The sequence below is a fragment of the Coregonus clupeaformis genome, unplaced genomic scaffold (genome assembly GCF_020615455.1).
Source record: "Coregonus clupeaformis isolate EN_2021a unplaced genomic scaffold, ASM2061545v1 scaf0154, whole genome shotgun sequence".
In the NCBI taxonomy this organism is placed as follows: Eukaryota; Metazoa; Chordata; class Actinopteri; order Salmoniformes; family Salmonidae; genus Coregonus; species Coregonus clupeaformis.
This window is the reverse complement of record NW_025533609.1, coordinates 507,564-533,128: the sequence shown is the minus strand read 5'-3', so window position 1 is coordinate 533,128 and position 25,565 is coordinate 507,564. Positions and strand designations below refer to the sequence as shown.

At 46.5% G+C, this 25,565-nt stretch overlaps 59 non-coding genes across 59 annotated transcripts; all 59 read left to right on the top strand.

The window, feature by feature from the left end:
• The first annotated feature begins 28 nt into the window (after positions 1-28).
• On the top strand, positions 29-101 carry trnar-ccu. Its single transcript has one exon. It is a non-coding gene; the product is annotated as a tRNA-Arg (tRNA).
• Positions 102-311: 210 nt separating this feature from the next.
• Positions 312-384, top strand: trnar-ccu. Its single transcript has one exon. It is a non-coding gene; the product is annotated as a tRNA-Arg (tRNA).
• A 495-nt stretch (positions 385-879) lies between these two features.
• On the top strand, positions 880-952 carry trnar-ccu. The gene has a single exon. It is a non-coding gene; the product is annotated as a tRNA-Arg (tRNA).
• A 214-nt stretch (positions 953-1,166) lies between these two features.
• trnar-ccu lies at positions 1,167-1,239 on the top strand. The gene has a single exon. It is a non-coding gene; the product is annotated as a tRNA-Arg (tRNA).
• Positions 1,240-1,449: 210 nt separating this feature from the next.
• trnar-ccu lies at positions 1,450-1,522 on the top strand. The gene has a single exon. It is a non-coding gene; the product is annotated as a tRNA-Arg (tRNA).
• A 211-nt stretch (positions 1,523-1,733) lies between these two features.
• trnar-ccu lies at positions 1,734-1,806 on the top strand. The gene has a single exon. It is a non-coding gene; the product is annotated as a tRNA-Arg (tRNA).
• A 211-nt stretch (positions 1,807-2,017) lies between these two features.
• On the top strand, positions 2,018-2,090 carry trnar-ccu. Its single transcript has one exon. It is a non-coding gene; the product is annotated as a tRNA-Arg (tRNA).
• Positions 2,091-2,300: 210 nt separating this feature from the next.
• trnar-ccu lies at positions 2,301-2,373 on the top strand. The gene has a single exon. It is a non-coding gene; the product is annotated as a tRNA-Arg (tRNA).
• A 212-nt stretch (positions 2,374-2,585) lies between these two features.
• trnar-ccu lies at positions 2,586-2,658 on the top strand. Its single transcript has one exon. It is a non-coding gene; the product is annotated as a tRNA-Arg (tRNA).
• A 777-nt stretch (positions 2,659-3,435) lies between these two features.
• trnar-ucu lies at positions 3,436-3,508 on the top strand. Its single transcript has one exon. It is a non-coding gene; the product is annotated as a tRNA-Arg (tRNA).
• Positions 3,509-3,719: 211 nt separating this feature from the next.
• Positions 3,720-3,792, top strand: trnar-ccu. The gene has a single exon. It is a non-coding gene; the product is annotated as a tRNA-Arg (tRNA).
• A 495-nt stretch (positions 3,793-4,287) lies between these two features.
• trnar-ccu lies at positions 4,288-4,360 on the top strand. The gene has a single exon. It is a non-coding gene; the product is annotated as a tRNA-Arg (tRNA).
• A 301-nt stretch (positions 4,361-4,661) lies between these two features.
• Positions 4,662-4,734, top strand: trnar-ccu. Its single transcript has one exon. It is a non-coding gene; the product is annotated as a tRNA-Arg (tRNA).
• Positions 4,735-4,947: 213 nt separating this feature from the next.
• Positions 4,948-5,020, top strand: trnar-ccu. The gene has a single exon. It is a non-coding gene; the product is annotated as a tRNA-Arg (tRNA).
• A 210-nt stretch (positions 5,021-5,230) lies between these two features.
• On the top strand, positions 5,231-5,303 carry trnar-ccu. The gene has a single exon. It is a non-coding gene; the product is annotated as a tRNA-Arg (tRNA).
• A 211-nt stretch (positions 5,304-5,514) lies between these two features.
• Positions 5,515-5,587, top strand: trnar-ccu. Its single transcript has one exon. It is a non-coding gene; the product is annotated as a tRNA-Arg (tRNA).
• Positions 5,588-6,353: 766 nt separating this feature from the next.
• On the top strand, positions 6,354-6,426 carry trnar-ccu. Its single transcript has one exon. It is a non-coding gene; the product is annotated as a tRNA-Arg (tRNA).
• Positions 6,427-6,626: 200 nt separating this feature from the next.
• trnar-ccu lies at positions 6,627-6,699 on the top strand. The gene has a single exon. It is a non-coding gene; the product is annotated as a tRNA-Arg (tRNA).
• Positions 6,700-6,910: 211 nt separating this feature from the next.
• On the top strand, positions 6,911-6,983 carry trnar-ucu. Its single transcript has one exon. It is a non-coding gene; the product is annotated as a tRNA-Arg (tRNA).
• Positions 6,984-7,479: 496 nt separating this feature from the next.
• trnar-ccu lies at positions 7,480-7,552 on the top strand. The gene has a single exon. It is a non-coding gene; the product is annotated as a tRNA-Arg (tRNA).
• Positions 7,553-7,762: 210 nt separating this feature from the next.
• On the top strand, positions 7,763-7,835 carry trnar-ccu. Its single transcript has one exon. It is a non-coding gene; the product is annotated as a tRNA-Arg (tRNA).
• A 200-nt stretch (positions 7,836-8,035) lies between these two features.
• On the top strand, positions 8,036-8,108 carry trnar-ccu. Its single transcript has one exon. It is a non-coding gene; the product is annotated as a tRNA-Arg (tRNA).
• A 494-nt stretch (positions 8,109-8,602) lies between these two features.
• trnar-ucu lies at positions 8,603-8,675 on the top strand. The gene has a single exon. It is a non-coding gene; the product is annotated as a tRNA-Arg (tRNA).
• A 210-nt stretch (positions 8,676-8,885) lies between these two features.
• trnar-ccu lies at positions 8,886-8,958 on the top strand. Its single transcript has one exon. It is a non-coding gene; the product is annotated as a tRNA-Arg (tRNA).
• Positions 8,959-9,454: 496 nt separating this feature from the next.
• trnar-ccu lies at positions 9,455-9,527 on the top strand. Its single transcript has one exon. It is a non-coding gene; the product is annotated as a tRNA-Arg (tRNA).
• Positions 9,528-9,737: 210 nt separating this feature from the next.
• Positions 9,738-9,810, top strand: trnar-ccu. Its single transcript has one exon. It is a non-coding gene; the product is annotated as a tRNA-Arg (tRNA).
• A 494-nt stretch (positions 9,811-10,304) lies between these two features.
• trnar-ccu lies at positions 10,305-10,377 on the top strand. The gene has a single exon. It is a non-coding gene; the product is annotated as a tRNA-Arg (tRNA).
• Positions 10,378-10,684: 307 nt separating this feature from the next.
• trnar-ccu lies at positions 10,685-10,757 on the top strand. Its single transcript has one exon. It is a non-coding gene; the product is annotated as a tRNA-Arg (tRNA).
• A 493-nt stretch (positions 10,758-11,250) lies between these two features.
• Positions 11,251-11,324, top strand: trnar-ucu. Its single transcript has one exon. It is a non-coding gene; the product is annotated as a tRNA-Arg (tRNA).
• A 212-nt stretch (positions 11,325-11,536) lies between these two features.
• On the top strand, positions 11,537-11,609 carry trnar-ucu. Its single transcript has one exon. It is a non-coding gene; the product is annotated as a tRNA-Arg (tRNA).
• A 201-nt stretch (positions 11,610-11,810) lies between these two features.
• On the top strand, positions 11,811-11,886 carry trnar-ccu. The gene has a single exon. It is a non-coding gene; the product is annotated as a tRNA-Arg (tRNA).
• A 208-nt stretch (positions 11,887-12,094) lies between these two features.
• trnar-ccg lies at positions 12,095-12,167 on the top strand. The gene has a single exon. It is a non-coding gene; the product is annotated as a tRNA-Arg (tRNA).
• Positions 12,168-12,661: 494 nt separating this feature from the next.
• On the top strand, positions 12,662-12,734 carry trnar-ccu. The gene has a single exon. It is a non-coding gene; the product is annotated as a tRNA-Arg (tRNA).
• Positions 12,735-12,944: 210 nt separating this feature from the next.
• On the top strand, positions 12,945-13,017 carry trnar-ccu. Its single transcript has one exon. It is a non-coding gene; the product is annotated as a tRNA-Arg (tRNA).
• A 486-nt stretch (positions 13,018-13,503) lies between these two features.
• On the top strand, positions 13,504-13,576 carry trnar-ccu. Its single transcript has one exon. It is a non-coding gene; the product is annotated as a tRNA-Arg (tRNA).
• A 210-nt stretch (positions 13,577-13,786) lies between these two features.
• Positions 13,787-13,859, top strand: trnar-ucu. The gene has a single exon. It is a non-coding gene; the product is annotated as a tRNA-Arg (tRNA).
• A 211-nt stretch (positions 13,860-14,070) lies between these two features.
• Positions 14,071-14,143, top strand: trnar-ucu. Its single transcript has one exon. It is a non-coding gene; the product is annotated as a tRNA-Arg (tRNA).
• Positions 14,144-14,921: 778 nt separating this feature from the next.
• trnar-ucu lies at positions 14,922-14,994 on the top strand. The gene has a single exon. It is a non-coding gene; the product is annotated as a tRNA-Arg (tRNA).
• Positions 14,995-15,205: 211 nt separating this feature from the next.
• On the top strand, positions 15,206-15,278 carry trnar-ccu. Its single transcript has one exon. It is a non-coding gene; the product is annotated as a tRNA-Arg (tRNA).
• A 494-nt stretch (positions 15,279-15,772) lies between these two features.
• trnar-ccu lies at positions 15,773-15,845 on the top strand. Its single transcript has one exon. It is a non-coding gene; the product is annotated as a tRNA-Arg (tRNA).
• An 861-nt stretch (positions 15,846-16,706) lies between these two features.
• On the top strand, positions 16,707-16,779 carry trnar-ucu. The gene has a single exon. It is a non-coding gene; the product is annotated as a tRNA-Arg (tRNA).
• A 210-nt stretch (positions 16,780-16,989) lies between these two features.
• Positions 16,990-17,062, top strand: trnar-ccu. The gene has a single exon. It is a non-coding gene; the product is annotated as a tRNA-Arg (tRNA).
• Positions 17,063-17,547: 485 nt separating this feature from the next.
• Positions 17,548-17,620, top strand: trnar-ccu. The gene has a single exon. It is a non-coding gene; the product is annotated as a tRNA-Arg (tRNA).
• Positions 17,621-18,115: 495 nt separating this feature from the next.
• Positions 18,116-18,188, top strand: trnar-ccu. The gene has a single exon. It is a non-coding gene; the product is annotated as a tRNA-Arg (tRNA).
• A 211-nt stretch (positions 18,189-18,399) lies between these two features.
• trnar-ccu lies at positions 18,400-18,473 on the top strand. Its single transcript has one exon. It is a non-coding gene; the product is annotated as a tRNA-Arg (tRNA).
• Positions 18,474-18,967: 494 nt separating this feature from the next.
• Positions 18,968-19,040, top strand: trnar-ucu. Its single transcript has one exon. It is a non-coding gene; the product is annotated as a tRNA-Arg (tRNA).
• Positions 19,041-19,250: 210 nt separating this feature from the next.
• Positions 19,251-19,323, top strand: trnar-ucu. The gene has a single exon. It is a non-coding gene; the product is annotated as a tRNA-Arg (tRNA).
• A 779-nt stretch (positions 19,324-20,102) lies between these two features.
• trnar-ccu lies at positions 20,103-20,175 on the top strand. Its single transcript has one exon. It is a non-coding gene; the product is annotated as a tRNA-Arg (tRNA).
• A 210-nt stretch (positions 20,176-20,385) lies between these two features.
• On the top strand, positions 20,386-20,458 carry trnar-ccu. The gene has a single exon. It is a non-coding gene; the product is annotated as a tRNA-Arg (tRNA).
• A 494-nt stretch (positions 20,459-20,952) lies between these two features.
• trnar-ccu lies at positions 20,953-21,025 on the top strand. The gene has a single exon. It is a non-coding gene; the product is annotated as a tRNA-Arg (tRNA).
• A 216-nt stretch (positions 21,026-21,241) lies between these two features.
• trnar-ccu lies at positions 21,242-21,314 on the top strand. The gene has a single exon. It is a non-coding gene; the product is annotated as a tRNA-Arg (tRNA).
• A 212-nt stretch (positions 21,315-21,526) lies between these two features.
• Positions 21,527-21,599, top strand: trnar-ucu. The gene has a single exon. It is a non-coding gene; the product is annotated as a tRNA-Arg (tRNA).
• A 498-nt stretch (positions 21,600-22,097) lies between these two features.
• trnar-ccu lies at positions 22,098-22,170 on the top strand. The gene has a single exon. It is a non-coding gene; the product is annotated as a tRNA-Arg (tRNA).
• Positions 22,171-22,670: 500 nt separating this feature from the next.
• Positions 22,671-22,743, top strand: trnar-ccu. The gene has a single exon. It is a non-coding gene; the product is annotated as a tRNA-Arg (tRNA).
• Positions 22,744-23,237: 494 nt separating this feature from the next.
• On the top strand, positions 23,238-23,310 carry trnar-ccu. The gene has a single exon. It is a non-coding gene; the product is annotated as a tRNA-Arg (tRNA).
• Positions 23,311-24,090: 780 nt separating this feature from the next.
• trnar-ccu lies at positions 24,091-24,163 on the top strand. Its single transcript has one exon. It is a non-coding gene; the product is annotated as a tRNA-Arg (tRNA).
• Positions 24,164-24,657: 494 nt separating this feature from the next.
• Positions 24,658-24,730, top strand: trnar-ccu. The gene has a single exon. It is a non-coding gene; the product is annotated as a tRNA-Arg (tRNA).
• A 211-nt stretch (positions 24,731-24,941) lies between these two features.
• trnar-ccu lies at positions 24,942-25,014 on the top strand. The gene has a single exon. It is a non-coding gene; the product is annotated as a tRNA-Arg (tRNA).
• Positions 25,015-25,406: 392 nt separating this feature from the next.
• On the top strand, positions 25,407-25,479 carry trnar-ccu. Its single transcript has one exon. It is a non-coding gene; the product is annotated as a tRNA-Arg (tRNA).
• The last annotated feature ends 86 nt before the right edge of the window (positions 25,480-25,565 follow it).

The following is a 25,565-nucleotide window of genomic DNA, read 5'->3' as shown; positions in this document are numbered from 1 at the left end:
TTCGTATATTTCTAACTAATTAACCTGTGCCCCAGTGGCCTAATGGATAAGGCACTGGCCTCCTAAGCCAGAGATTGTGGGTTCAAGTCCCATCTGGGGTGTCAGACAGCAGAGTGGCGCAGCGGAAGCGTGCTGGGCCCATAACCCAGAGGTCGATGGATCGAAACCATCCTCTGCTATCAATTTGTTTTTAGCTATGAAGTGCAAACAGGGATGAAAATACTAATTTCATGAGCTGGTCTCAGTCCCTTCACCTTAGTATTTTTTTCACTGGTTCTGTCAATTCGTATAGTTCTAACTAATTAACCTGTGCCCCAGTGGCCTAATGGATAAGGCACTGGCCTCCTAAGCCAGAGATTGTGGGTTCAAGTCCCATCTGGGGTGTCCGACAGCAGAGTGGCGCAGCGGAAGCGTGCTGGGCCCATAACCCAGAGGTCGATGGATCGAAACCATCCTCTGCTATCCAGTTGTTTTTAGCTATGAAGTGCAAACAGGGATGAAAAAGCCTAATTTAATGAGCTAATCTCAGTCCCTTCAACTTAGTATTTTTTTCACTGGTTCTGTCAATTCGTATAGTTCTAACTAATTAACCTGTGCCCCAATGACCTAATGGATAAGGCACTGGCTTCATAAGCCAGAGATTGTGGGTTCAAGTCCCATCTGGGGTGTCCGACAGCAGAGTGGCGCAGCGGAAGCGTGCTGGGCCCATAACCCAGAGGTCGATGGATCGAAACCATCCTCTGCTATCAAGTTGTTTTCAGCTATGAAGTGCAAACAGGGATGAAAAAGCCTAATTTAATGAGCTAATCTCAGTCCCTTCAACTTAGTATTTTTTTCACTGTTTCTGTCAATACGTATAGTTCTAACTAATTAACCTGTGCCCCAGTGACCTAATGGATAAGGCACTGGCCTCCTAAGCCAGAGATTGTGGGTTCAAGTCCCATCTGGGGTGTCCGACAGCAGAGTGAGTGGTGCAGCGGAAGCGTGCTGGGCCCATAACCCAGAGGTCGATGGATCGAAACCATCCTCTGCTATCAAGTTGTTTTCAGCTATGAAGTGCAAACAGGGATGAAAATACTAATTTCATGAGCTGGTGTCAGTCCCTTCAACTTAGTATTTTTTTCACTGGTTCTGTCAATTCGTATAGTTCTAACTAATTAACCTGTGCCCCAGTGGCCTAATGGATAAGGCACTGGCCTCCTAAGCCAGAGATTGTGGGTTCAAGTCCCATCTGGGGTGTCAGACAGCAGAGTGGCGCAGCGGAAGCGTGCTGGGCCCATAACCCAGAGGTCGATGGATCGAAACCATCCTCTGCTATCAATTTGTTTTTAGCTATGAAGTGCAAACAGGGATGAAAATACTAATTTCATGAGCTGGTCTCAGTCCCTTCAAGTTAGTATTTTTTTCACTGGTTCTGTCAATTCGTATAGTTCTAACTAATTAACCTGTGCCCCAGTGGCCTAATGGATAAGGCACTGGCCTCCTAAGCCAGAGATTGTGGGTTCAAGTCCCATCTGGGGTGTCCGACAGCAGAGTGGCGCAGCGGAAGCGTGCTGGGCCCATAACCCAGAGGTCGATGGATCGAAACCATCCTCTGCTATCCAGTTGTTTTCAGCTATGAAGTGCAAACAGGGATGAAAAATACTAATTTCATGAGCTGATCTCAGTCCCTTCAACTCATAATTTTTTTCACTGGTTCTGTCAATTCGTATAGTTCTAACTAATTAACCTGTGCCCCAGTGGCCTAATGGATAAGGCACTGGCCTCCTAAGCCAGAGATTGTGGGTTCAAGTCCCATCTGGGGTGTCCGACAGCAGAGTGGCGCAGCGGAAGCGTGCTGGGCCCATAACCCAGAGGTCGATGGATCGAAACCATCCTCTGCTATCCAGTTGTTTTCAGCTATGAAGTGCAAACAGGGATGAAAAAACCTAATTTCATGAGCTAATCTCAGTCCCTTCAACTTAGTATTTTTTTCACTGGTTCTGTCAATTCGTATAGTTCTAACTAATTAACCTGTGCCCCAATGGCCTAATGGATAAGGCACTGGCTTCCTAAGCCAGAGATTGTGGGTTCAAGTCCCATCTGGGGTGTCCGACAGCAGAGTGGCGCAGCGGAAGCGTGCTGGGCCCATAACCCAGAGGTCGATGGATCGAAACCATCCTCTGCTATCCAGTTGTTTTTAGCTATGAAGTGCAAACAGGGATGAAAATACTAATTTCATGAGCTGGTCTCAGTCCCTTCAACTTAGTATTTTTTTCACTGGTTCTGTCAATTCGTATATTTCTAAATAATTAACCTGTGCCCCAGTGGCCTAATGGATAAGGCACTGGCCTCCTAAGCCAGAGATTGTGGGTTCAAGTCCCATCTGGGGTGTCCGACAGCAGAGTGGCGCAGCGGAAGCGTGCTGGGCCCATAACCCAGAGGTCGATGGATTGAAACAATCCTCTGCTATCAATTTGGTTTTTAGCAATGAATTGCAAACTGGATTAAAAAAGCCTAATTTCATGAGCTGGTCTCGGTCCCTTCAACTTAGTATTTTTTTCACTGGTTCTGTCAATTCGTATAATTCTAACTAATTAGCCTGTGCCCCATTGGCCTAATGGATATGGCACTGGCCTCCTAAGCCAGAGATTGTGGGTTCAAGTCCCATCTGGGGTGTCTGACAGCAGAGTGGCGCAGCGGAAGCGTGCTGGGCCCATAACCCAGAGGTCGATGGATCGAAACCATCCTCTGCTATCCAGTTGTTTTTAGCTATGAAGTGCAAACAGGGATGAAAATACTAATTTCATGAGCTGATCTCAGTCCCTTCAACTTAGTATTTTTTTCACTGTTTCTGTCAATTCGTATAGTTCTAACTAATTAACCTGTGCCCCAATGACCTAATGGATAAGGCACTGGCCTCCTAAGCCAGAGATTGTGGGTTCAAGTCCCATCTGGGGTGTCCGACAGCAGAGTGGCGCAGCGGAAGCGTGCTGGGCCCATAACCCAGAGGTCGATGGATCGAAACCATCCTCTGCTATCCAGTTGTTTTTAGCTATGAAGTGCAAACAGGGATGAAAAAGCCTAATTTAATGAGCTAATCTCAGTCCCTTCAACTTAGTATTTTTTTCACTGTTTCTGTCAATACGTATAGTTCTAACTAATTAACCTGTGCCCCAATGACCTAATGGATAAGGCACTGGCCTCCTAAGCCAGAGATTGTGGGTTCAAGTCCCATCTGGGGTGTCTGACAGCAGAGTGGCGCAGCGGAAGCGTGCTGGGCCCATAACCCAGAGGTCGATGGATCGAAACCATCCTCTGCTATCAAGTTGTTTTCAGCTATGAAGTGCAAACAGGGATGAAAATACTAATTTCATGAGCTGGTGTCAGTCCCTTCAACTTAGTATTTTTTTCACTGGTTCTGTCAATTCGTATATTTCTAACTAATTAACCTGTGCCCCAGTGGCCTAATGGATAAGGCACTGGCCTTCTAAGCCAGAGATTGTGGGTTCAAGTCCCATCTGGGGTGTCAGACAGCAGAGTGGCGCAGCGGAAGCGTGCTGGGCCCATAACCCAGAGGTCGATGGATCGAAACCATCCTCTGCTATCAATTTGGTTTTAGCTATGAAGTGCAAACAGGGATGAAAATAGCTAATTTCATGAGCTGGTCTCAGTCCCTTCAACTTAGTATTTTTTTCACTGGTTCTGTCAATTCGTATAGTTCTAACTAATTAACCTGTGCCCCAGTGGCCTAATGGATAAGGCACTGGCCTCCTAAGCCAGAGATTGTGGGTTCAAGTCCCATCTGGGGTGTCCGACAGCAGAGTGGCGGCAGCGGAAGCGTGCTGGGCCCATAACCCAGAGGTCGATGGATCGAAACCATCCTCTGCTATCCAGTTGTTTTTAGCTATGAAGTGCAAACAGGGATGAAAATACCTAATTTCATGAGCTAATCTCAGTCCCTTCAACTTAGTATTTTTTTCACTGTTTCTGTCAATTCGTATAGTTCTAACTAATTAACCTGTGCCCCAATGACCTAATGGATAAGGCACTGGCCTCCTAAGCCAGAGATTGTGGGTTCAAGTCCCATCTGGGGTGTCTGACAGCAGAGTGGCGCAGCGGAAGCGTGCTGGGCCCATAACCCAGAGGTCGATGGATCGAAACCATCCTCTGCTATCAATTTGTTTTTAGCTATGAAGTGCAAACAGGGATGAAAATACTAATTTCATGAGCTGGTCTCAGTCCCTTCAACTTAGTATTTTTTTCACTGGTTCTGTCAATTCGTATAGTTCTAACTAATTAACCTGTGCCCCAGTGGCCTAATGGATAAGGCACTGGCCTCCTAAGCCAGAGATTGTGGGTTCAAGTCCCATCTGGGGTGTCCGACAGCAGAGTGGCGCGCGCGCTGGGCCCACTAATTCCGCATCTAATGGATAAGGCACTGGCTCCTAAGCATGTGTTCAGTATCTGGGTGTCGAAGCAAGTGGCGCAGCGGAAGCGTGCTGGGCCCATAACCCAGAGGTCGATGGATCGAAACCATCCTCTGCTATCCAGTTGTTTTTAGCTATGAAGTGCAAACAGGGATGAAAAAGCCTAATTTCATGAGCTGGTCTCAGTCCCTTCAACTTAGTATTTTTTTCACTGGTTCTGTCAATTCGTATAGTTCTAACTAATTAACCTGTGCCCCAGTGGCCTAATGGATAAGGCACTGGCCTCCTAAGCCAGAGATTGTGGGTTCAAGTCCCATCTGGGGTGTCAGACAGCAGAGTGGCGCAGCGGAAGCGTGCTGGGCCCATAACCCAGAGGTCGATGGATCGAAACCATCCTCTGCTATCAATTTGGTTTTCAGCTATGAAGTGCAAACAGGGATGAAAATAGCCTAATTTCATGAGCTGGTCTCAGTCCCTTCAACTTAGTATTTTTTTCACTGTTTCTGTCAATTCGTATAGTTCTAACTAATTAACCTGTGCCCCAGTGGCCTAATGGATAAGGCACTGGCCTCCTAAGCCAGAGATTGTGGGTTCAAGTCCCATCTGGGGTGTCTGACAGCAGAGTGGCGCAGCGGAAGCGTGCTGGGCCCATAACCCAGAGGTCGATGGATCGAAACCATCCTCTGCTATCCAGTTGTTTTTAGCTATGAAGTGCAAACAGGGATGAAAATAGCTAATTTCATGAGCTGGTCTCAGTCCCTTCAACTTAGTATTTTTTTCACTGGTTCTGTCAATTCGTATATTCTAACTAATTAACCTGTGCCCCAGTGACCTAATGGATAAGGCACTGGCCTCCTAAGCCAGAGATTGTGGGTTCAAGTCCCATCTGGGGTGTCAGACAGCAGAGTGGCGCAGCGGAAGCGTGCTGGGCCCATAACCCAGAGGTCGATGGATCGAAACCATCCTCTGCTATCCAGTTGTTTTTAGCTATGAAGTGCAAACAGGGATGAAAAATACTAATTTCATGAGCTGATCTCAGTTCCTTTACCTAATAATTTTTTTCACTGGTTCTGTCAATTCGTATAGGTCTAACTAATTAACCTGTGCCCCAGTGGCCAAATGGATAAGGCACTGGCCTCCTAAGCCAGAGATTCTGGGTTCAAGTCCCATCTGGGGTGTCCGACAGCAGAGTGGCGCAGCGGAAGCGTGCTGGGCCCATAACCCAGATGTCGATGGATCGAAGCTATCCAGTTGTTTTTAGCTATGAAGTGCAAACAGGGATGAAAATACTAATTTCATGAGCTGGTCTCAGTCCCTTCAACTTAGTATTTTTTTCACTGGTTCTGTCAATTCGAATAGTTCTAACTAATTAACCTGCGCCCCAGTGGCCTAATTGATAAGGCACTGGCCTCCTAAGCCAGAGATTGTTGGTTCAAGTCCCATCAGGGGTGTCCGACAGCAGAGTGGCGCAGCGGAAGCGTGCTGGGCCCATAACCCAGAGGTCGATGGATCGAAACCATCCTCTGCTATCAAGTTGTTTTTAGCTATGAAGTGCAAACAGGGATGTAAAAGCCTAATTTAATGAGCTAATCTCATTCCCTTCAACTTAGTATTTTTTTCACTGGTTCTGTCAATTTGTATAGTTTTATCTAATTAGCCTATTCCCCAATGACCTAATGGATAAGGCACTGGCCTCCTAAGCCAGAGATTGTGGGTTCAAGTCCCATCTGGGGTGTCTGACAGAAGAGTGGCGCAGCTGAAGCGTGCTGGGCCCATAACCCAGAGGTCGATGGATCGAAACCATCCTCTGCTATCCAGTTGTTTTAGCTATGAAGTGCAAAGAGGGATGAAAAGACTAATTTCATGAGCTGGTCTCAGTCCCTTCAACTTAGTATTTTTTTCACTGGTTCTGTCAATTCGTATAGTTCTAACTAATTAACCTGTGCCCCAGTGGCCTAATGGATAAGGCACTGGCCTCCTAAGCCAGAGATTGTGGGTTCAAGTCCCATCTGGGGTGTCTGACAGCAGCGGAAGCGTGCTGGGCCCATAACCCAGAGGTCGATGGATCGAAACCATCCTCTGCTATCAATTTGGTTTTAGCTATGAAGTGCAAACAGGGATGAAAATACTAATTTCATGAGCTGGTGTCAGTCCCTTCAACTTAGTATTTTTTTCACTGGTTCTGTCAATTCGTATAGTTCTAACTAATTAACCTGTGCCCCAGTGGCCTAATGGATAAGGCACTGGCCTCCTAAGCCAGAGATTGTGGGTTCAAGTCCCATCTGGGGTGTCTGACAGCAGAGTGGCGCAGCGGAAGCGTGCTGGGCCCATAACCCAGAGGTCGATGGATCGAAACCATCCTCTGCTATCCAGTTGTTTTTAGCTATGAAGTGCAAACAGGGATGAAAAAGCCTAATTTAATGAGCTAATCTCAGTCCCTTCAACTTAGTATTTTTTTCACTGTTTCTGTCAATTCGTATAGTTCTAACTAATTAACCTGTGCCCCAGTGGCCTAATGGATAAGGCACTGGCCTTCTAAGCCAGAGATTGTGGGTTCAAGTCCCATCTGGGGTGTCCGACAGCAGAGTGGCGCAGCGGAAGCGTGCTGGGCCCATAACCCAGAGGTCGATGGATCGAAACCATCCTCTGCTATCCTGTTGTTTTTCAGCTATGAAGTGCAAACAGGGATGAAAAATCCTAATTTCATGAGCTAATCTCAGTCCCTTCAACTTAGTATTTTTTTCACTGTTTCTGTCAATTCGTATAGTTCTAACTAATTAACCTGTGCCCCAATGGCCTAATGGATAAGGCACTGGCCTCATAAGCCAGAGATTGTGGGTTCAAGTCCCATCTGGGGTGTCTGACAGCAGAGTGGCGCAGCGGAAGTGTGCTGGGCCCATAACCCAGAGGTCGATGGATCGAAACCATCCTCTGCTATCCAGTTATTTTTTAGCTATGAAGTGCAAACAGGGATGAAAATACTAATTTCATGAGCTAATCTCAGTCCCTTCAACTTAGTATTTTTTTCACTGGTTCTGTCAATTCGTATATTTCTAACTAATTAACCTGTGCCCCAGTGGCCTAATGGATAAGGCACTGGCCTCCTAAGCCAGAGATTGTGGGTTCAAGTCCCATCTGGGGTGTCAGACAGCAGAGTGGCGCAGCGGAAGCGTGCTGGGCCCATAACCCAGAGGTCGATGGATCGAAACCATCCTCTGCTATCAATTTGTTTTTAGCTATGAAGTGCAAACAGGGATGAAAATACTAATTTCATGAGCTGGTGTCAGTCCCTTCAACTTAGTATTTTTTTCACTGGTTCTGTCAATTCGTATAGTTCTAACTAATTAACCTGTGCCCTAGTGGCCTAATGGATAAGGCACTGGCCTCCTAAGCCAGAGATTGTGGGTTCAAGTCCCATCTGGGGTGTCTGACAGCAGCGGAAGCGTGCTGGGCCCATAACCCAGAGGTCGATGGATCGAAACCATCCTCTGCTATCAAGTTGTTTTCAGCTATGAAGTGCAAACAGGGATGAAAATACTAATTTAATGAGCTAATCTCAGTCCCTTCAACTTAGTATTTTTTTCACTGGTTCTGTCAATTCGTATATTTCTAACTAATTAACCTGTGCCCCAGTGGCCTAATGGATAAGGCACTGGCCTCCTAAGCCAGAGATTGTGGGTTCAAGTCCCATCTGGGGTGTCCGACAGCAGAGTGGCGCAGCGGAAGCGTGCTGGGCCCATAACCCAGAGGTCGATGGATCGAAACCATCCTCTGCTATCCAGTTGTTTTTAGCTATGAAGTGCAAACAGGGATGAAAAAGCCTAATTTAATGAGCTAATCTCAGTCCCTTCAACTCATAATTTTTTTCACTGTTTCTGTCAATACGTATAGTTCTAACTAATTAACCTGTGCCCCAATGACCTAATGGATAAGGCACTGGCTTCATAAGCCAGAGATTGTGGGTTCAAGTCCCATCTGGGGTGTCTGACAGCAGAGTGGCGCAGCGGAAGCGTGCTGGGCCCATAACCCAGAGGTCGATGGATCGAAACCATCCTCTGCTATCCAGTTGTTTTTAGCTATGAAGTGCAAACAGGGATGAAAATACTAATTTCATGAGCTGGTGTCAGTCCCTTCAACTTAGTATTTTTTTCACTGGTTCTGTCAATTCGTATATTTCTAACTAATTAACCTGTGCCCCAGTGGCCTAATGGATAAGGCACTGGCCTTCTAAGCCAGAGATTGTGGGTTCAAGTCCCATCTGGGGTGTCAGACAGCAGAGTGGCGCAGCGGAAGCGTGCTGGGCCCATAACCCAGAGGTCGATGGATCGAAACCATCCTCTGCTATCAATTTGGTTTTAGCTATGAAGTGCAAACAGGGATGAAAATACTAATTTCATGAGCTGGTCTCAGTCCCTTCAACTTAGTATTTTTTTCACTGGTTCTGTCAATTCGTATAGTTCTAACTAATTAACCTGTGCCCCAGTGGCCTAATGGATAAGGCACTGGCCTCCTAAGCCAGAGATTGTGGGTTCAAGTCCCATCTGGGGTGTCCGACAGCAGAGTGTGCGCAGCGGAGGCGTGCTGGGCCCATAACCCAGAGGTCGATGGATCGAAACCATCCTCTGCTATCCAGTTGTTTTTAGCTATGAAGTGCAAACAGGGATGAAAAATACTAATTTCATGAGCTAATCTCAGTCCCTTCAATTTAGTATTTTTTTCACTGTTTCTGTCAATACGTATAGTTCTAACTAATTAACCTGTGCCCCAATGACCTAATGGATAAGGCACTGGCCTCCTAAGCCAGAGATTGTGGGTTCAAGTCCCATCTGGGGTGTCAGACAGCAGAGTGGCGCAGCGGAAGCGTGCTGGGCCCATAACCCAGAGGTCGATGGATCGAAACCATCCTCTGCTATCCAGTTGTTTTTAGCTATGAAGTGCAAACAGGGATGAAAAATACTAATTTCATGAGCTGGTCTCAGTCCCTTCACCTTAGTATTTTTTTCACTGGTTCTGTCAATTTGTATAGTTCTAACTAATTAACCTGTGCCCCAGTGGCCTAATGGAAAAGGCACTGGCCTCCTAAGCCAGAGATTGTGGGTTCAAGTCCCATCTGGGGTGTCAGACAGCAGAGTGGCGCAGCGGAAGCGTGCTGGGCCCATAACCCAGAGGTCGATGGATCGAAACCATCCTCTGCTATCAATTTGGTTTTAGCTATGAAGTGCAAACAGGGATGAAAATACTAATTTCATGAGCTGGTGTCAGTCCCTTCAACTTAGTATTTTTGTCACTGGTTCTGTCAATTCGTATAGTTCTAACTAATTAACCTGTGCCCCAGTGGCCTAATGGATAAGGCACTGGCCTCCTAAGCCAGAGATTGTGGGTTCAAGTCCCATCTGGGGTGTCCGACAGCAGAGTGGCGCAGCGGAAGCGTGCTGGGCCCATAACCCAGAGGTCGATGGATCGAAACCATCCTCTGCTATCCAGTTGTTTTTAGCTATGAAGTGCAAACAGGGATGAAAAAGACTAATTTAATGAGCTAATCTCAGTCCCTTCAACTTAGTATTTTTTTCACTGTTTCTGTCAATACGTATAGTTCTAACTAATTAACCTGTGCCCCAATGACCTAATGGATAAGGCACTGGCTTCATAAGCCAGAGATTGTGGGTTCAAGTCCCATCTGGGGTGTCTGACAGCAGAGTGGCGCAGCGGAAGCGTGCTGGGCCCATAACCCAGAGGTCGATGGATCGAAACCATCCTCTGCTATCAAGTTGTTTTCAGCTATGAAGTGCAAACAGGGATGAAAATACTAATTTCATGAGCTGGTGTCAGTCCCTTCAACTTAGTATTTTTTTCACTGGTTCTGTCAATTCGTATAGTTCTAACTAATTAACCTGTGCCCCAGTGGCCTAATGGATAAGGCACTGGCCTCCTAAGCCAGAGATTGTGGGTTCAAGTCCCATCTGGGGTGTCCGACAGCAGAGTGGCGCAGCGAGCGTCTGGGCCCATTTAACCTGTCCTACCTAATGGATAAGGCACTGGCCTCCTTGTGTTAAGTCCCATCTGGTGTCGAAGCAGGTGGCGCAGCGGAAGCGTGCTGGGCCCATAACCCAGAGGTCGATGGATCGAAACCATCCTCTGCTATCAATTTGTTTTTAGCTATGAAGTGCAAACAGGGATGAAAAATACTAATTTCATGAGCTGGTCTCAGTCCCTTCAACTTAGTATTTTTTTCACTGGTTCTGTCAATTCGTATATGTTCTAACTAATTAACCTGTGCCCCAATGGCCTAATGGATAAGGCACTGGCCTCCTAAGCCAGAGATTGTGGGTTCAAGTCCCATCTGGGGTGTCAGACAGCAGAGTGGCGCAGCGGAAGCGTGCTGGGCCCATAACCCAGAGGTCGATGGATCGAAACCATCCTCTGCTATCCAGTTGTTTTTAGCTATGAAGTGCAAACAGGGATGAAAATACTAATTTCATGAGCTGATCTCAGTCCCTTCAACTTAGTATTTTTTTCACTGGTTCTGTCAATTCGTATAGTTCTAACTAATTAGCCTATGCCCCAATGACCTAATGGATAAGGCACTGGCTTCATAAGCCAGAGATTGTGGGTTCAAGTCCCATCTGGGGTGTCTGACAGCAGAGTGGCGCAGCGGAAGCGTGCTGGGCCCATAACCCAGAGGTCGATGGATCGAAACCATCCTCTGCTATCCAGTTGTTTTCAGCTATGAAGTGCAAACAGGGATGAAAATACTAATTTCATGAGCTGGTCTCAGTCCCTTCAAGTTAGTATTTTTTTCACTGTTTCTGTCAATTCGTATATTTCTAACTAATTAACCTGTGCCCCAATGGCCTAATGGATAAGGCACTGGCCTTCTAAAGCCAGAGATTGTGGGTTCAAGTCCCATCTGGGGTGTCAGACAGCAGAGTGGCGCAGCGGAAGCGTGCTGGGCCCATAACCCAGAGGTCGATGGATCGAAACCATCCTCTGCTATCAAGTTGGTTTTTAGCTATGAAGTGCAAACAGGGATGAAAATACCTAATTTCATGAGCTGGTCTCAGTCCCTTCAACTTAGTATTTTTTTCACTGGTTCTGTCAATTCGTATAGTTCTAACTAATTAACCTGTGCCCCAGTGGCCTAATGGATAAGGCACTGGCCTTCTAAGCCAGAGATTGTGGGTTCAAGTCCCATCTGGGGTGTCCGACAGCAGAGTGGCGCAGCGGAAGCGTGCTGGGCCCATAACCCAGAGGTCGATGGATCGAAGCTATCCAGTTGTTTTCAGCTATGAAGTGCAAACAGGGATGAAAAATACTAATTTCATGAGCTGATCTCAGTCCCTTCAACTTAGTATTTTTTTCACTGGTTCTGTCAATTCGTATAGTTCTAACTAATTAACCTGTGACCCAGTGGCCTAATGGATAAGGCACTGGCCTCCTAAGCCAGAGATTGTGGGTTCAAGTCCCATCTGGGGTGTCTGACAGCAGAGTGGCGCAGCGGAAGCGTGCTGGGCCCATAACCCAGAGGTCGATGGATCGAAACCATCCTCTGCTATCAAGTTGTTTTCAGCTATGAAGTGCAAACAGGGATGAAAAAGCCTAATTTAATGAGCTAATCTCAGTCCCTTCAACTTAGTATTTTTTTCACTGGTTCTGTCAATTCGTATAGTTCTAACTAATTAACCTGTGCCCCAGTGGCCTAATGGATTAGGCACTGGCCTCCGAAGCCAGAGATTGTGGGTTCAAGTCCCATCTGGGGTGTCCGATAGCAGAGTGGCGCAGCGGAAGCGTGCTGGGCCCATAACCCAGAGGTCGATGGATCGAAACCATCCTCTGCTATCCAGTTGTTTTTAGCTATGAAGTGCAAACAGGGATGAAAAAGACTAATTTCATGAGCTAATCTCAGTCCCTTCAACTTAGTATTTTTTTCACTGTTTCTGTCAATTCGTATAGTTCTAACTAATTAACCTGTGCCCCAATGACCTAATGGATAAGGCACTGGCCTCCTAAGCCAGAGATTGTGGGTTCAAGTCCCATCTGGGGTGTCTGACAGCAGAGTGGCGCAGCGGAAGCGTGCTGGGCCCATAACCCAGAGGTCGATGGATCGAAACCATCCTCTGCTATCAATTTGTTTTTAGCTATGAAGTGCAAACAGGGATGAAAATACTAATTTCATGAGCTGGTCTCAGTCCCTTCAACTTAGTATTTTTTTCACTGGTTCTGTCAATTCGTATATTTCTAACTAATTAACCTGTGCCCCAGTGGCCTAATGGATAAGGCACTGGCCTCCTAAGCCAGAGATTGTGGGTTCAAGTCCCATCTGGGGTGTCTGACAGCAGAGTGGCGCAGCGGAAGCGTGCTGGGCCCATAACCCAGAGGTCGATGGATCGAAACCATCCTCTGCTATCAATTTGGTTTTAGCTATGAAGTGCAAACAGGGATGAAAATACTAATTTCATGAGCTGGTGTCAGTCCCTTCAACTTAGTATTTTTTTCACTGGTTCTGTCAATTCGTATAGTTCTAACTAATTAACCTGTGCCCCAGTGGCCTAATGGATAAGGCACTGGCCTCCTAAGCCAGAGATTGTGGGTTCAAGTCCCATCTGGGGTGTCTGACAGCAGAGTGGCGCAGCGGAAGCGTGCTGGGCCCATAACCCAGAGGTCGATGGATCGAAACCATCCTCTGCTATCCAGTTGTTTTTAGCTATGAAGTGCAAACAGGGATGAAAAAGCCTAATTTCATGAGCTGGTGTCAGTCCCTTCAACTTAGTATTTTTTTCACTGTTTCTGTCAATACGTATAGTTCTAACTAATTAACCTGTGCCCCAATGACCTAATGGATAAGGCACTGGCTTCATAAGCCAGAGATTGTGGGTTCAAGTCCCATCTGGGGTGTCTGACAGCAGAGTGGCGCAGCGGAAGCGTGCTGGGCCCATAACCCAGAGGTCGATGGATCGAAGCTATCCAGTTATTTTTTAGCTATGAAGTGCAAACAGGGATGAAAAAGCCTAATTTAATGAGCTAATCTCAGTCCCTTCAACTTAGTATTTTTTTCACTGGTTCTGTCAATTCGTATATTTCTAACTAATTAACCTGTGCCCCAGTGGCCTAATGGATAAGGCACTGGCCTCCTAAGCCAGAGATTGTGGGTTCAAGTCCCATCTGGGGTGTCTGACAGCAGAGTGGCGCAGCGGAAGCGTGCTGGGCCCATAACCCAGAGGTCGATGGATCGAAACCATCCTCTGCTATCCAGTTGTTTTCAGCTATGAAGTGCAAACAGGGATGAAAATACTAATTTCATGAGCTGGTCTCAGTCCCTTCAACTTAGTATTTTTTTCACTGGTTCTGTCAATTCGTATATTTCTAAATAATTAACCTGTGCCCCAGTGGCCTAATGGATAAGGCACTGGCCTTCTAAGCCAGAGATTGTGGGTTCAAGTCCCATCTGGGGTGTCAGACAGCAGAGTGGCGCAGCGGAAGCGTGCTGGGCCCATAACCCAGAGGTCGATGGATCGAAACCATCCTCTGCTATCAATTTGTTTTTAGCTATGAAGTGCAAACAGGGATGAAAATAGCTAATTTCATGAGCTGGTCTCAGTCCCTTCAACTTAGTATTTTTTTCACTGGTTCTGTCAATTCGTATAGTTCTAACTAATTAACCTGTGCCCCAGTGGCCTAATGGATAAGGCACTGGCCTTCTAAGCCAGGGATTGTGGGTTCAAGTCCCATCTGGGGTGTCCGACAGCAGAGTGGCGCAGCGGAAGCGTGCTGGGCCCATAACCCAGAGGTCGATGGATTGAAACCATCCTCTGCTATCCAGTTGTTTTTAGCTATGAAGTGCAAACAGGGATGAAAAATACTAATTTCATGAGCTGATCTCAGTCCCTTCAACTTAGTATTTTTTTCACTGGTTCTGTCAATTCGTATAGTTCTAACTAATTAGCCTATGCCCCAATGACCTAATGGATAAGGCACTGGCCTCCTAAGCCAGAGATTGTGGGTTCAAGTCCCATCTGGGGTGTCTGACAGCAGAGTGGCGCAGCGGAAGCGTGCTGGGCCCATAACCCAGAGGTCGATGGATCGAAACCATCCTCTGCTATCCAGTTGTTTTTAGCTATGAAGTGCAAACAGGGATGAAAAATCCTAATTTCAATGAGCTAATCTCAGTCCCTTCAACTTAGTATTTTTTTCACTGTTTCTGTCAATTCGTATAGTTCTAACTAATTAACCTGTGCCCCAATGACCTAATGGATAAGGCACTGGCTTCATAAGCCAGAGATTGTGGGTTCAAGTCCCATCTGGGGTGTCTGACAGCAGAGTGGCGCAGCGGAAGCGTGCTGGGCCCATAACCCAGAGGTCGATGGATCGAAACCATCCTCTGCTATCCAGTTGTTTTAGCTATGAAGTGCAAACAGGGATGAAAATACTAATTTCATGAGCTGGTCTCAGTCCCTTCAACTTAGTATTTTTTTCACTGGTTCTGTCAATTCGTATATTTCTAACTAATTAACCTGTGCCCCAGTGGCCTAATGGATAAGGCACTGGCCTTCTAAGCCAGAGATTGTGGGTTCAAGTCCCATCTGGGGTGTCAGACAGCAGAGTGGCGCAGCGGAAGCGTGCTGGGCCCATAACCCAGAGGTCGATGGATCGAAACCATCCTCTGCTATCAATTTGGTTTTTAGCTATGAAGTGCAAACAGGGATGAAAATACTAATTTCATGAGCTGGTCTCAGTCCCTTCAAGTTAGTATTTTTTTCACTGGTTCTGTCAATTCGTATAGGTCTAACTAATTACCCTCTGCCCCAGTGGCCAAATGGATAAGGCACTGGCCTCCTAAGCCAGAGATTGTGGGTTCAAGTCCCATCTGGGGTGTCCGACAGCAGAGTGGCGCAGCGGAAGCGTGCTGGGCCCATAACCCAGAGGTCGATGGATCGAAACCATCCTCTGCTATCCAGTTGTTTTCAGCTATGAAGTGCAAACAGGGATGAAAAGCCTAATTTAATGAGCTGATCTCAGTCCCTTCAACTTAGTATTTTTTTCACTGGTTCTGTCAATTTGTATAGTTCTAACTAATTAGCCTATGCCCCAATGACCTAATGGATAAGGCACTGGCCTCCTAAGCCAGAGATTGTGGGTTCAAGTCCCATCTGGGGTGTCTGACAGCAGAGTGGCGCAGCGGAAGCGTGCTGGGCCCATAACCCAGAGGTCGATGGATCGAAACCATCCTCTGCTATCAAGTTGGTTTTTAGCTATGAAGTGCAAACAGGGATGAAAATACTAATTTCATGAGCTGGTCTCAGTCCCTTCAACTTAGTATTTTTTTCACTGGTTCTGTCAATTTGTATATTTCTAACTAATTAACCTGTGCCCCAGTGGCCTAATGGATAAGGCACTGGCCTCCTAAGCCAGAGATTGTGGGTTCAAGTCCCATCTGGGGTGTCCGACAGCAGAGTGCCTTCTAATAGTGCCCCATGACCTTTAGGCACTGGCCTCCTGCAGAATTGTTTAAGTCCCATCTGGTTCACAGCAATGGCGCAGCGGAAGCGTGCTGGGCCCATAACCCAGAGGTCGATGGATCGAAACAATCCTCTGCTGTCAATTTGGTTTTTAGCAATGAATTGCAAACTGGATTAAAAAAGCCTAATTTCATGAGCTGGTCTCAGTCCCTTCAACTTAGTATTTATTTCACTGGTTCTGTCAATTTGTATAGTTCTAACTAATTAGCCTATGCCCCAATGACCTAATGGATAAGGCACTGGCCTCCTAAGCCAGAGATTGTGGGTTCAAGTCCCATCTGGGGTGTCTGACAGCAGAGTGGCGCAGCGGAAGCGTGCTGGGCCCATAACCCAGAGGTCGATGGATCGAAACCATCCTCTGCTATCAATTTGGTTTTCAGCTATGAAGTGCAAACAGGGATGAAAATACCTAATTTCATGAGCTGGTCTCAGTCCCTTCAACTTAGTATTTTTTTCACTGGTTCTGTCAATTCGTATAGTTCTAACTAATTAACCTGTGCCCCAGTGACCTAATGGATAAGGCACTGGCCTCATAAGCCAGAGATTGTGGGTTCAAGTCCCATCTGGGGTGTCTGACAGCAGAGTGATGTGCAGCGGAAGCGTGCTGGGCCCATAACCCAGAGGTCGATGGATCGAAACCATCCTCTGCTATCCAGTTGTTTTTAGCTATGAAGTGCAAACAGGGATGAAAATACCTAATTTCATGAGCTAGTCTCAGTCCCTTCAACTTAGTATTTTTTTCACTGTTTCTGTCAATTCGTATATTTCTAACTAATTAACCTGTGCCCCAGTGGCCTAATGGATAAGGCACTGGCCTTCTAAGCCAGAGATTGTGGGTTCAAGTCCCATCTGGGGTGGCTGACAGCAGAGTGGCGCAGCTGAAGCGTGCTGGGCCCATAACCCAGAGGTCGATGGATCGAAACCATCCTCTGCTATCCAGTTGTTTTTAGCTATGAAGTGCAAACAGGGATGAAAATACTAATTTCATGAGCTGGTCTCAGTCCCTTCAACTTAGTATTTTTTTCACTGGTTCTGTCAATTCGTATATTTCTAACTAATTAACCTGTGCCCCAGTGGCCTAATGGATAAGGCACTGGCCTCCTAAGCCAGAGATTGTGGGTTCAAGTCCCATCTGGGGTGTCTGACAGCAGAGTGGCGCAGCGGAAGCGTGCTGGGCCCATAACCCAGAGGTCGATGGATTGAAGCTATCCAGTTGTTTTTAGCTATGAAGTGCAAACAGGGATGAAAAATACTAATTTCATGAGCTGGTCTCAGTCCCTTCAACTTAGTATTTTTTTCACTGGTTCTGTCAATTCGTATAGTTCTAACTAATTAACCTATGCCCCAATGACCTAATGGATAAGGCACTGGCCTCCTAAGCCAGAGATTGTGGGTTCAAGTCCCATCTGGGGTGTCTGACAGCAGAGTGGCGCAGCGGAAGCGTGCTGGGCCCATAACCCAGAGGTCGATGGATCGAAACCATCCTCTGCTATCCAGTTGTTTTCAGCTATGAAGTGCAAACAGGGATGAAAAATCCTAATTTCATGAGCTGGTCTCAGTCCCTTCAACTTAGTATTTTTTTCACTGTTTCTGTCAATTCGTATAGTTCTAACTAATTAACCTGTGCCCCAATGGCCTAATGGATAAGGCACTGGCCTCCTAAGCCAGAGATTGTGGGTTCAAGTCCCATCTGGGGTGTCCGACAGCAGAGTGGCGCAGCGGAAGCGTGCTGGGCCCATAACCCAGAGGTCGATGGATCGAAACCATCCTCTGCTATCCAGTTGTTTTTAGCTATGAAGTGCAAACAGGGATGAAAAATCCTAATTTCATGAGCTAATCTCAGTCCCTTCAACTTAGTATTTTTTTCACTGTTTCTGTCAATTCGTATAGTTCTAACTAATTAACCTGTGCCCCAATGACCTAATGGATAAGGCACTGGCCTCCTAAGCCAGAGATTGTGGGTTCAAGTCCCATCTGGGGTGTCTGACAGCAGAGTGGCGCAGCGGAAGCGTGCTGGGCCCATAACCCAGAGGTCGATGGATCGAAACCATCCTCTGCTATCAATTTGGTTTTCAGCTATGAAGTGCAAACAGGGATGAAAATACTAATTTCATGAGCTGGTCTCAGTCCCTTCAACTTAGTATTTTTTTCACTGGTTCTGTCAATTCGTATATTTCTAACTAATTAACCTGTGCCCCAGTGGCCTAATGGATAAGGCACTGGCCTCCTAAGCCAGAGATTGTGGGTTCAAGTCCCATCTGGGGTGTCTGACAGCAGAGTGGCGCAGCGGAAGCGTGCTGGGCCCATAACCCAGAGGTCGATGGATCGAAACCATCCTCTGCTATCAAGTTGTTTTCAGCTATGAAGTGCAAACAGGGATGAAAAAGCCTAATTTAATGAGCTGGTGTCAGTCCCTTCAACTTAGTATTTTTTTCACTGGTTCTGTCAATTCGTATAGTTCTAACTAATTAACCTGTGCCCCAGTGGCCTAATGGATAAGGCACTGGCCTCCTAAGCCAGAGATTGTGGGTTCTAAATCCCATCTGGGGTGTCTGACAGCAGAGTGGCGCAGCGGAAGCGTGCTGGGCCCATAACCCAGAGGTCGATGGATTGAAACCATCCTCTGCTATCCAGTTGTTTTCAGCTATGAAGTGCAAACAGGGATGAAAAATACTAATTCATGAGCTGATCTCAGTCCCTTCAACTCATAATTTTTTTCACTGTTTCTGTCAATACGTATAGTTCTAACTAATTAACCTGTGCCCCAATGACCTAATGGATAAGGCACTGGCCTTCTAAGCCAGGGATTGTGGGTTCAAGTCCCATCTGGGGTGTCTGACAGCAGAGTGGCGCAGCGGAAGCGTGCTGGGCCCATAACCCAGAGGTCGATGGATCGAAACCATCCTCTGCTATCCAGTTGTTTTTAGCTATGAAGTGCAAACAGGGATGAAAATACCTAATTTCATGAGCTGGTCTCAGTCCCTTCAACTTAGTATTTTTTTCACTGGTTCTGTCAATTCGTATAGTTCTAACTAATTAACCTGTGCCCCAGTGGCCTAATGGATAAGGCACTGGCCTTCTAAGCCAGAGATTGTGGGTTCAAGTCCCATCTGGGGTGTCAGACAGCAGAGTGGCGCAGCGGAAGCGTGCTGGGCCCATAACCCAGAGGTCGATGGATCGAAACCATCCTCTGCTATCAATTTGTTTTTAGCTATGAAGTGCAAACAGGGATGAAAATACTAATTTCATGAGCTGGTCTCAGTCCCTTCAACTTAGTATTTTTTTCACTGGTTCTGTCAATTCGTATAGTTCTAACTAATTAACCTGTGCCCCAGTGGCCTAATGGATAAGGCACTGGCCTTCTAAGCCAGAGATTGTGGGTTCAAGTCCCATCTGGGGTGTCCGACAGCAGAGTGGCGCAGCGGAAGCGTGCTGGGCCCATAACCCAGAGGTCGATGGATCGAAACCATCTTCTGCTATCCAGTTGTTTTTAGCTATGAAGTGCAAACAGGGATGAAAAAGCCTAATTTCATGAGCTGGTCTCAGTCCCTTCAACTTAGTATTTTTTTCACTGGTTCTGTCAATTCGTATAGTTCTAACTAATTAACCTGTGCCCCAATGACCTAATGGATAAGGCACTGGCTTCATAAGCCAGAGATTGTGGGTTCAAGTCCCATCTGGGGTGTCTGACAGCAGAGTGGCGCAGCGGAAGCGTGCTGGGCCCATAACCCAGAGGTCGATGGATCGAAACCATCCTCTGCTATCCAGTTGTTTTTAGCTATGAAGTGCAAACAGGGATGAAAAAGCCTAATTTAATGAGCTAATCTCAGTCCCTTCAACTTAGTGTTTTTTTCACTGTTTCTGTCAATTCGTATATTTCTAACTAATTAACCTGTGCCCCAATGACCTAATGGATAAGGCACTGGCTTCATAAGCCAGAGATTGTGGGTTCAAGTCCCATCTGGGGTGTCTGACAGCAGAGTGGCGCAGCGGAAGCGTGCTGGGCCCATAACCCAGAGGTCGATGGATCGAAACCATCCTCTGCTATCCAGTTGTTTTTAGCTATGAAGTGCAAACAGGGATGAAAAAGCCTAATTTAATGAGCTAATCTCAGTCCCTTCAACTTAGTATTTTTTTCACTGGTTCTGTCAATTCGTATATTTCTAAATAATTAACCTGTGCCCCAGTGGCCTAATGGATAAGGCACTGGCCTCCTAAGCCAGAGATTGTGGGTTCAAGTCCCATCTGGGGTGTCAGACAGCAGAGTGGCGCAGCGGAAGCGTGCTGGGCCCATAACCCAGAGGTCGATGGATCGAAACCATCCTCTGCTATCAATTTGGTTTTAGCTATGAAGTGCAAACAGGGATGAAAATACTAATTTCATGAGCTGGTCTCAGTCCCTTCAACTTAGTATTTTTTTCACTGGTTCTGTCAATTCGTATAGTTCTAACTAATTAACCTGTGCCCCAGTGGCCTAATGGATAAGGCACTGGCCTCCTAAGCCAGAGATTGTGGGTTCAAGTCCCATCTGGGGTGTCCGACAGCAGAGTGTGCGCAGCGGAAGCGTGCTGGGCCCATAACCCAGAGGTCGATGGATCGAAACCATCCTCTGCTATCCAGTTGTTTTTAGCTATGAAGTGCAAACAGGGATGAAAAAGCCTAATTTAATGAGCTAATCTCAGTCCCTTCAACTTAGTATTTTTTTCACTGTTTCTGTCAATTCGTATAGTTCTAACTAATTAACCTGTGCCCCAATGTCCTAATGGATAAGGCACTGGCCTCTAAGCCAGAGATTGTGGGTTCAAGTCCCATCTGGGGTGTCAGACAGCAGAGTGGCGCAGCGGAAGCGTGCTGGGCCCATAACCCAGAGGTCGATGGATCGAAACCATCCTCTGCTATCAAGTTGTTTTCAGCTATGAAGTGCAAACAGGGATGAAAATACTAATTTCATGAGCTGGTGTCAGTCCCTTCAACTTAGTATTTTTTTCACTGGTTCTGTCAATTCGTATATTTCTAACTAATTAACCTGTGCCCCAGTGGCCTAATGGATAAGGCACTGGCCTCCTAAGCCAGAGATTGTGGGTTCAAGTCCCATCTGGGGTGTCCGACAGCAGAGTGAGTGGTGCAGTGGAAGCGTGATGGGCCCATAACCCAGAGGTCGATGGATCGAAACCATCCTCTGCTATCCAGTTATTTTTTAGCTATGAAGTGCAAACAGGGATGAAAAAGCCTAATTTAATGAGCTAATCTCAGTCCCTTCAACTTAGTATTTTTTTCACTGGTTCTGTCAATTCGTATATTTCTAACTAATTAACCTGTGCCCCAGTGGCCTAATGGATAAGGCACTGGCCTCCTAAGCCAGAGATTGTGGGTTCAAGTCCCATCTGGGGTGTCTGACAGCAGAGTGGCGCAGCGGAAGCGTGCTGGGCCCATAACCCAGAGGTCGATGGATCGAAACCATCCTCTGCTATCCAGTTGTTTTTAGCTATGAAGTGCAAACAGGGATGAAAAAAGCCTAATTTCATGAGCTAATCTCAGTCCCTTCAACTTAGTATTTTTTTCACTGTTTCTGTCAATTCGTATAGTTCTAACTAATTAACCTGTGCCCCAGTGGCCTAATGGATAAGGCACTGGCCTTCTAAGCCAGGGATTGTGGGTTCGATTCCCATTTGGGGTGTCTGAAAGCAGAGTGGTGGCGCAGCGGAAGCGTGCTGGGCCCATAACCCAGAGGTCGATGGATCGAAAACCATCCTCTGCTATCCAGTTGTTTTTAGCTATGAAGTGCAAACAGGGATGAAAAAGCCTAATTTAATGAGCTAATCTCAGTCCCTTCAACTTAGTATTTTTTTCACTGTTTCTGTCAATTCGTATAGTTCTAACTAATTAACCTGTGCCCCAGTGGCCTAATGGATAAGGCACTGGCTTCATAAGCCAGAGATTGTGGGTTCAAGTCCCATCTGGGGTGTCTGACAGCAGAGTGGCGCAGCGGAAGCGTGCTGGGCCCATAACCCAGAGGTCGATGGATCGAAACCATCCTCTGCTATCAAGTTGTTTTCAGCTATGAAGTGCAAACAGGGATGAAAATACTAATTTCATGAGCTGGTGTCAGTCCCTTCAACTTAGTATTTTTTTCACTGGTTCTGTCAATTCGTATATTTCTAACTAATTAACCTGTGCCCCAGTGGCCTAATGGATAAGGCACTGGCCTCCTAAGCCAGAGATTGTGGGTTCAAGTCCCATCTGGGGTGTCCGACAGCAGAGTGAGTGGTGCAGCGGAAGCGTGCTGGGCCCATAACCCAGAGGTCGATGGATCGAAACCATCCTCTGCTATCCAGTTGTTTTTAGCTATGAAGTGCAAACAGGGATGAAAAAGCCTAATTTAATGAGCTAATCTCAGTCCCTTCAACTTAGTATTTTTTTCACTGTTTCTGTCAATACGTATAGTTCTAACTAATTAACCTGTGCCCCAATGACCTAATGGATAAGGCACTGGCCTCCTAAGCCAGAGATTGTGGGTTCAAGTCCCATCTGGGGTGTCCGACAGCAGAGTGGCGCAGCGGAAGCGTGCTGGGCCCATAACCCAGAGGTCGATGGATCGAAACCATCCTCTGCTATCCAGTTATTTTTTAGCTATGAAGTGCAAACAGGGATGAAAAAGCCTAATTTAATGAGCTGGTGTCAGTCCCTTCAACTTAGTATTTTTTTCACTGGTTCTGTCAATTCGTATATTTCTAACTAATTAACCTGTGCCCCAGTGGCCTAATGGATAAGGCACTGGCCTCCTAAGCCAGAGATTGTGGGTTCAAGTCCCATCTGGGGTGTCCGACAGCAGAGTGGCGCAGCGGAAGCGTGCTGGGCCCATAACCCAGAGGTCGATGGATCGAAACCATCCTCTGCTATCCAGTTGTTTTTAGCTATGAAGTGCAAACAGGGATGAAAAAGCCTAATTTAATGAGCTAATCTCAGTCCCTTCAACTTAGTATTTTTTTCACTGGTTCTGTCAATTCGTATATTTCTAACTAATTAACCTGTGCCCCAGTGGCCTAATGGATAAGGCACTGGCTTCATAAGCCAGAGATTGTGGGTTCAAGTCCCATCTGGGGTGTCTGACAGCAGAGTGGCGCAGCGGAAGCGTGCTGGGCCCATAACCCAGAGGTCGATGGATCGAAACCATCCTCTGCTATCCAGTTGTTTTTAGCTATGAAGTGCAAAGAGGGATGAAAAGACTAATTTCATGAGCTGGTCTCAGTCCCTTCAAGTTAGTATTTTTTTCACTGGTTCTGTCAATTCGTATAGTTCTAACTAATTAACCTGTGCCCCAGTGGCCTAATGGATAAGGCACTGGCCTCCTAAGCCAGAGATTGTGGGTTCAAGTCCCATCTGGGGTGTCCGACAGCAGAGTTGCGCAGCGGAAGTGTGCTGGGCCCATAATCCAGAGGTTGATGGATTGAAACCATCCTCTGCTATCCAGTTGTTTTTAGCTATGAAGTGCAAACAGGGATGAAAAAGCCTAATTTAATGAGCTAATCTCAGTCCCTTCAACTTAGTATCGTTTCCTGGTTCTGTCAATTTGTTAAATGTTTTCAAGTTTTAATCTTATCAAATGTACCCTATGGTGCGCCCCAGGGAGACTGGTGATTGGCCAGAGATTGTGGGTGCCAGTCCCATCTGCTGGGGTTGAAGCGGAGAAGGCAGCGGCCATGCAACCTAGGGTGCTTCCCGGATCGATGGATCGAACCATCCTATGCTATTCGTGATTTTAGCTATAAAAGTGCTAACACGATGAATGAAAAGACTAATTTGATGAGCTAATGCTCAGTCCCTTCAACTTAGTATTTTTTTCACTGTTTCTGTCAATACGTATAGTTCTAACTAATTAACCTGTGCCCCAGTGACCTAATGGATAAGGCACTGGCTTCATAAGCCAGAGATTGTGGGTTCAAGTCCCATCTGGGGTGTCTGACAGCAGAGTGGCGCAGCGGAAGCGTGCTGGGCCCATAACCCAGAGGTCGATGGATCGAAACCATCCTCTGCTATCAAGTTGTTTTCAGCTATGAAGTGCAAACAGGGATGAAAATACTAATTTAATGAGCTAATCTCAGTCCCTTCAACTTAGTATTTTTTTCACTGGTTCTGTCAATTCGTATATTTCTAAATAATTAACCTGTGCCCCAGTGGCCTAATGGATAAGGCACTGGCCTCCTAAGCCAGAGATTGTGGGTTCAAGTCCCATCTGGGGTGTCCGACAGCAGAGTGGCGCAGCGGAAGCGTGCTGTGCCCATAACCCAGAGGTCGATGGATCGAAACCATCCTCTGCTATCAATTTGTTTTTAGCTATGAAGTGCAAACAGGGATGAAAATACTAATTTCATGAGCTGGTGTCAGTCCCTTCAACTTAGTATTTTTTTCACTGGTTCTGTCAATTCGTATAGTTCTAACTAATTAACCTGTGCCCCAATGACCTAATGGATAAGGCACTGGCCTCCTAAGCCAGAGATTGTGGGTTCAAGTCCCATCTGGGGTGTCCGACAGCAGAGTGGTGCAGTGAAGCGTGCTGGGCCCATAACCCAGAGGTCGATGGATCGAAACCATCCTCTGCTATCCAGTTATTTTTTAGCTATGAAGTGCAAACAGGGATGAAAAAGCCTAATTTAATGAGCTAATCTCAGTCCCTTCAACTTAGTATTTTTTTCACTGGTTCTGTCAATTCGTATAGTTCTAACTAATTAACCTGTGCCCCAGTGGCCTAATGGATAAGGCACTGGCCTCCTAAGCCAGAGATTGTGGGTTCAAGTCCCATCTGGGGTGTCTGACAGCAGAGTGGCGCAGCGGAAGCGTGCTGGGCCCATAACCCAGAGGTCGATGGATCGAAACCATCCTCTGCTATCCAGTTGTTTTTAGCTATGAAGTGCAAACAGGGATGAAAAAGCCTAATTTAATGAGCTAATCTCAGTCCCTTCAACTTAGTATTTTTTTCACTGGTTCTGTCAATTCGTATAGTTCTAACTAATTAACCTGTGCCCCAGTGGCCTAATGGATAAGGCACTGGCCTCCTAAGCCAGAGATTGTGGGTTCAAGTCCCATCTGGGGTGTCCGACAGCAGAGTGGCGCAGCGGAAGCGTGCTGGGCCCATAACCCAGAGGTCGATGGATCGAAACCATCCTCTGCTATCCAGTTGTTTTTAGCTATGAAGTGCAAACAGGGATGAAAAAGCCTAATTTAATGAGCTAATCTCAGTCCCTTCAACTTGTGGGTTCAAGTCCCATCTGGGGTGTCAGACAGCAGAGTGGCGCAGCGGAAGCGTGCTGTGCCCATAACCCAGAGGTCGATGGATTGAAACCATCCTCTGCTATCAATTTGGTTTTAGCTATGAAGTGCAAACAGGGATGAAAATACTAATTTCATGAGCTGGTGTCAGTCCCTTCAACTTAGTATTTTTTTCACTGGTTCTGTCAATTCGTATAGTTCTAACTAATTAACCTGTGCCCCAGTGGCCTAATGGATAAGGCACTGGCCTCCTAAGCCAGAGATTGTGGGTTCAAGTCCCATCTGGGGTGTCCGACAGCAGCGGAAGCATGCTGGGCCCATAACCCAGAGGTCGATGGATCGAAACCATCCTCTGCTATCCAGTTGTTTTTAGCTA